Genomic DNA, 6139 nt, shown 5'->3' with positions numbered 1-6139 from the left:
CAGCAATATATTAATAAAACATGCTTCGACCACATTTTTTCTGGCAGATAGTACTTTTGCACTGTAGCCCAAAATATATAATGAAATCCAGATCTCACTAGTTGCTGGAATGTCCTTTGTCAATAACTGTGAAAAATGTCTCTCACCCTGCAGTGCAAAATTGAGCTGTGGAATTTATGTGCATAAGTTCTTCCACCCTTAAAAAGTATTTTTTATCCTGAATGAAAACACTGACACTGATTGTGCATGGCAGAGACCACTCCCTACCTCTGCTGTATATCCTAATCCCTTCTGCACCAATTTTGCTTATGTAAATTTATTGCCTGTGAAGTGGACTACCTCACCAACCTCAAAACCCCAGATTTTCTATTATCGTTTGATTAAAAATTAGCACCAGTATTATTGAACAGGAGAGAGATGCATATGTACACCTCCTTGATGTGAGACACTGTATCAGGGACCAGGATCCTTTTTTACTCTTTGCTTTTTCTGCTAGGGAAACCGTTAGGATTCAACTGCATTGTTAGTTTTTAGCCTGGTGGAAATCTATCCACATGGCACCAGTTTGAGTTTGGTTCTGACCTGAGCTGAGATTGGGTCACAGACCTCAAAAAAAAAAAACCCAAACCAAAACCCCTAGTTCCCAAACCCTTTGGACCAATGTCATGTCTCATGACTTCTCACACCATTTTGCACCCTCTTCGTATGTTTTTAGTTGAAAGCACCAAAGTAGTCAGCATTGTTCTATTGCCAGCTGCTGACCACTCACCATCATCTCATGAATTACCATTTGAGAACTAGCTGCCTACATCATTCTGTGCATACTTCTACTTCCAGAAGTAGCACAGGAAGGTCACTGGATTCATGTCCCTGTAGCCTGGTGGAATGATGAGACTAACCAGATTAGCCGTTCGCCCCCTCTCCCAGGTGAGTAGGTTCTGCCCCTACACAGCCACAGAAGGGAAACAAAATTCTGCAAGGAAACAAGGAAGAACTGTATTTGCCAGCCAAACAGCATATTCAGGAGGCTGGCATGGACCTTCCCGAAGCAAATGAAACCCCTTAAAGGAGGCTGTGGATCTTCCACTCTAAATGATTCCACAGCTATGGACTTGATTTTATAAATACTTGAGTTTAAGCAGATATTTGCCCATTTCTTCTCTATCTCCCAGTGTGCTTCTCCAAAGTTTGGGTAGTAGACACTGGTGCTGAAAACTAGTTCAAGGAAAGAACTTATGAGCCCTGGGTTTCCACCTACTTGTACTCCTTTTCCCCATTTTTATGACCCTACCTAGAGACCCCTGGCCTGTGGAGCACTTGACAGTCAGAGCACCCACTGCAATGGGTGCCCCCCTCCTCTGCCACCCACCCAGGAAAGATTCCAAAAGTGTCTGGCAGAGAAGATCTAGTTCAGCCCAAAGGAGATGAGGGAGAGCCACGGGCTGCCACTGAGTGAGACACAGGAGTGCCTATTTACATGAAGGAAAGAGAAAAGAGTCACTCCACTGAAGATTAAATGCTGTAATGCGCCTGATAGCATATAAATAAAGACAAGGGCCATGAATGCCTGCAAGTGGGCATAAACAGCCTGACAAGAAGAGTGGTACGTTATCTGCTCATGATAATATTTCCAGCTGTCACTTTCAGGCTTGAACTGTCTTCAGTCAGACCTGAAGCAAAGGGACATAAACATTAAAATCTTATTCTACTTCAGTCTTTTGCCTTGCCTTGCCTTGCCTTCCCTCCGAAGAGCCATGTGAGCACCAAAGTGTGGTGAAACTTCAGCATATGCTTAAGTGCTTTTCTGACTTAGAACCATCAGAGGATTTGAATCTTCTCCATTGACTAGTAATGAATGTTAGGACAAGAATGTGTGCAGCCATGTAACTAGTAATTTTTTATATTCATCCCCAAAGCATTCTGACACGTAATCACTGAGAGTAATCACTGAGCACAGCCCTGTTTTGGAAGGTTCTTCTATTGCTGAACTGTAGCACAGTCTGGTTTTTAAACATGATCCTCCTCTACTCCTACCCCTTCAATTTCATAATCAAAACAAGTCTTTAAAAAAAAACCCCAAACAAAAAATGAAACCAAACAATTTTTTTATTTAAATTAGAGGGTACAAGAACAAGATTTGTAAGCCAGAATATTTTAAGACAGATAGCGAGGCCCACAAATATGTAAGGAACAACCTCCTGTGAATCAGTGGGCTCAGTTTTCTGCTGGAATCTCATTGAAGTTCCTCTACCAGTGCAGAGGAGAGCTGGGTCTTCCCTGGTAAGTGAATGAGCTGATTGTACTGCAGGACAATTTCTACTTGATCTTCTTCCAAGTGTGCAAAGCCATAAGTGATTGCATTTGGACAAAACAGTTGTCAAAGAGATCAGACCTGGGAGCTCTGCATTAAGAATCCAAGTCCTAGTATTTGTGCAAATAGAGAAGTTGTATAAGCACCAGCTTCCATCCTGCTTAAATCTGCTTTGTACCACAAAGTGGGGCCGTGAGAGCCAGGAGAGAATCCCCCCTCTGTTCAGAAGGACTCGACATTGGCTGGCAGTCCCCCAGACAAAAGGAGGCAGAAGGACAAAGAAAGCACGCCAGAGAAAGGAGGTGGCGTGGATCAGTGTTCAGACCTATGCTAGCATAAAGCCCTCCGCTGCAGAGGTGCAAAAGTGAGATGAGAATCCAGGCCCTTGCAGCTGGTGAGTTCATTGCCGTGGCCAAATTCATTTAGCGGTGCACGCATGTGATTTGGAAGAGGTAACTAAGGGCACTTCATGGGACAATCTTGGAACAACAGCATCATGAGATGCCAGTAGTACAGCTTACAGGGTTATACTGCTGTAAGAGAGGGGTGTTGGCCCCACTCATTGATGATTGGAGCTAATGAAGTCTCTTTTTCCTAATCATCTCAAGAACTATTTCTGTGACTGACCGTCTGTAACTATGCCACGAGTATTTCTGTGGTTTTCTGAATGCTGCACCTCAGCAGCTGCATCGTCAAGAAACCATTTGCAGTACGCTGCAACGGCTTTATCGCTCCCACCAGCCTGTGAGTAGGTAACACTGTTTGCCAGACCGGCAGATGGCAATCTTTGTATTCACTTGCTCTCATGTATAACACTTTCATCTTAGTGTACATAACACCAGTTGCATCAGTCAGTTTCGGGCAGAACTTGGGTCAGTCCTGGCCAGAAGATGTTTTGTTCTCCCTGGCTGACGTTTCTTTCCCAGCTGTCAACCAGATGTAGAACAAGAAATGAGTCTATGTGAAAGCCTTCCTCTCACCAGGAAGCTCTGTAAACCAGACAAGGAGAGGTGCTAAACTCAAGGTCAGCTCGAGCATAGGCCAGTAATAACACCCAGACATCAGAATTTCACTGCGTCTCAAATATAGCCTGAACCTTTGGGGCTGCAACCCTGTCAGTACCTAGGAGGCTTAGCCTCAGTTTAAAGCGTTTAATTTTAAAGTTTGTAATATTTATTTTTAAAGCTTGAAGTGTCACATTGCATCACCAGTTTCTAAGCAACATTCCTGGGGACTCCACAGAAAAATGTATATTTAAAAAGTGAAGACTCAGATGAGGCCAACCTATTTATCAAAAGTGTCTTTCTATTTTAGGAGCTTGATCTGACTAACCAGGCACTGCTCTTTTTATTATGGGTCACTGCTTTTGCAAGCCTCCCTGTACTGACTCCTTTTCCTGCTTACATACAGGGGGCTGCAGTGCAGTTCCCCTGTTTACACTATTAGTTGTTATTTCCCCAGCTGCTGGCTGGGTTATGACCCCAGTCAGATCACTAATAATAGCCTCCTCCCCTCTCAGGAAAGCGAGGAGCCAGCGGGGTTCAAGAAACCTGTCCCTTCTTAGAGCATCAACAATGTCTGGCTTCATAGGATTCAGGCTCTGGTGCTCTCTATTCTAATAACCCCCCACTGGCATCAGCAGGGGAACGTACACCTGCTTATCTGGCTCCCAGCTCCCCAGCACTGTGCAAAGCAGCTGATGCCAGTTTTCCCAAGCCCCTTGCCTCCTTTCACCTTCCTTGTAAGCAGTTTCTCCCACACTCTCTGGAGGATTGCCTGGAAGTCTATTGAAAAAGAAAGCTTTCCCCACTCGCTCCTCTGTCTCCTTGCTGCTACCTTCTCTTTCCAGGTTTTGTAGGACTGAGAAAAAATGCTAGTTCAGGAGGTAGTTGACTTTCCCGTTAATTCTTTAGCAGCTGAAATAATAGTGTAGTTACGTGCACATCCCTTGACACACTTGATATATACATTTTTAAGTCTGATACCTAAAGCAGAATATAGAAAGACTCACAGTGCTGTCATCCTTAAACAGATATATACTTTTCCTTTGTGAACATAGCATTAACTTTCAGTTCCTTAATAAAACCACTCTGAGGGCTACAGGGTTTGTACATTGCATTCCACCTTTCTCAAATTGCTCATGTCAGTTCAGTGGGCTAAAGAATTAATTTCCCTAAGCCTCCAGAGAGCTGCACTCTACAGGGGTGGGTGCCATTTTGATCTCAAATTTCCCATATAGATGTCTCCATAGGGATCTCATTCCATCCTTTTGCCATGACTTCCAGTCCAGCCAAGAAGGTCTCTTAGAGCCTTGATATGAAAACTAAGCAGCAGAAAGCCACCACATTCTTGAGGAAATTATCCCAGGGGTTAACTGAGATCATTATTTAAAATGGCAAGTAATTGCAATTACTTCAAGTCTGCATTTGTCAAGATTTAATTCCTAATCATTAGTTATCCTTCTGCCTTCCTCTGCTGGATTAAAAAGCAATTTATTTTCAGAAGTCTCCTTCCTGTGTATGCATGAGATTATGACCAAAATGTGGCTGTGCCTTCCACATAGTTATTTCCCCACCTCCATTACAATAGGATCATATCCAGGCATCAGGTCACTTTTTGAACCCTTTGCAATCCTTTTGAAAAGCCTGATGTGCATGGCAGTAACCACCTTATTGACACTACATAGGACTTCCCAACTTCTCATTGGCATGCTGGCAGACTTTCTCCTTGCTGCAGTATTTACACCACAAGCTTATTTCCAGTGGCTTATATACTGTGACCTTTAAGTACCTTACAGAATAGCTGCCTTCTAGGATATTGTTCTTTATCTTATGCATGTTTCATGCATTTTTTTTTGCTTCTTGCTGTATGACCTTGCACTGGGCCTTTAAAATATGTGTTCACTTTACCAGGAGTCCCATGTTGGTCTGTATAAATTATTTACTTTCTAAGAAATTCTGATGCCAAATATTTCCAGCAGTCATTTCAAGTTGATTCCTCACCTCAGATAAAGATACTAACAAACATCAGCCTTGAGAATAATCCCCGTGGCTCCATTCCTTCTTGCGTGCTAGCCCCTCCCTACAGCTGCCTTACAATCTATCATCTTCACTGATCTGCCACCCTTTGATACATTTAAGACAGGTTCTGTAGCATGCTACTTTTTCAATCAGGTTGGGAGAGCAAAGCAAAGTCCTCACAGAAATTCTTTAGCATATCTGTAATTGGATAGGATGGACAGCAGAGCTAATACGGAAGTCTGCTACTTTCCTTTCTTGTCATGTACTGAGTGTGTTTTTCTTGGCTTCATCAGACCTATGCAGGTAAGTGATGGTTTGCTTCTGTGTGGTTTCAAATTATCACCAAAACCAAGACAATTGAGGTCACTTAGGTTTGGTGTTTTTAAATTAATTTACCCCAAATTAAATACTGGGCTTCAGCTTTGTAGGGTCACTTCTTTTTTAAATCTTTGTAATAAAGCTGGGGGAAACATTGAAATGAAAACCTCATTTTGAATTATAGTTTCTTTAAAATGTTACAAGTGCAATGTTTAGAGACATTTTTTTCTTGTCAAGATCAATAAACCAGCAGACATGCCACTAATTTAAGCGGAAAATGTTACCCACCCTTGCTCCTCCACAGAACTCCAGTTTTGTGATTCTTGTGAGAGACACAATCCTCCTACCTCCCAGCAGATGTAGGATATGATATTCTGGGAGAGGCTGAGCATTTCTGCACTCATGTTAATGTGAGCACAAGCATTCAGCATCCTCCCCTACCTCCAGGGCAAACCACTGGCCACAGAATGCAAACTGTGGACACGTATTA

The sequence above is a fragment of the Harpia harpyja genome, chromosome 8 (assembly GCF_026419915.1).
Source record: "Harpia harpyja isolate bHarHar1 chromosome 8, bHarHar1 primary haplotype, whole genome shotgun sequence".
Classification (NCBI taxonomy): Eukaryota; Metazoa; Chordata; class Aves; order Accipitriformes; family Accipitridae; genus Harpia; species Harpia harpyja.
The sequence above is the reverse complement of the archived record's forward strand: the minus strand, read 5'-3'. Positions refer to the sequence as shown.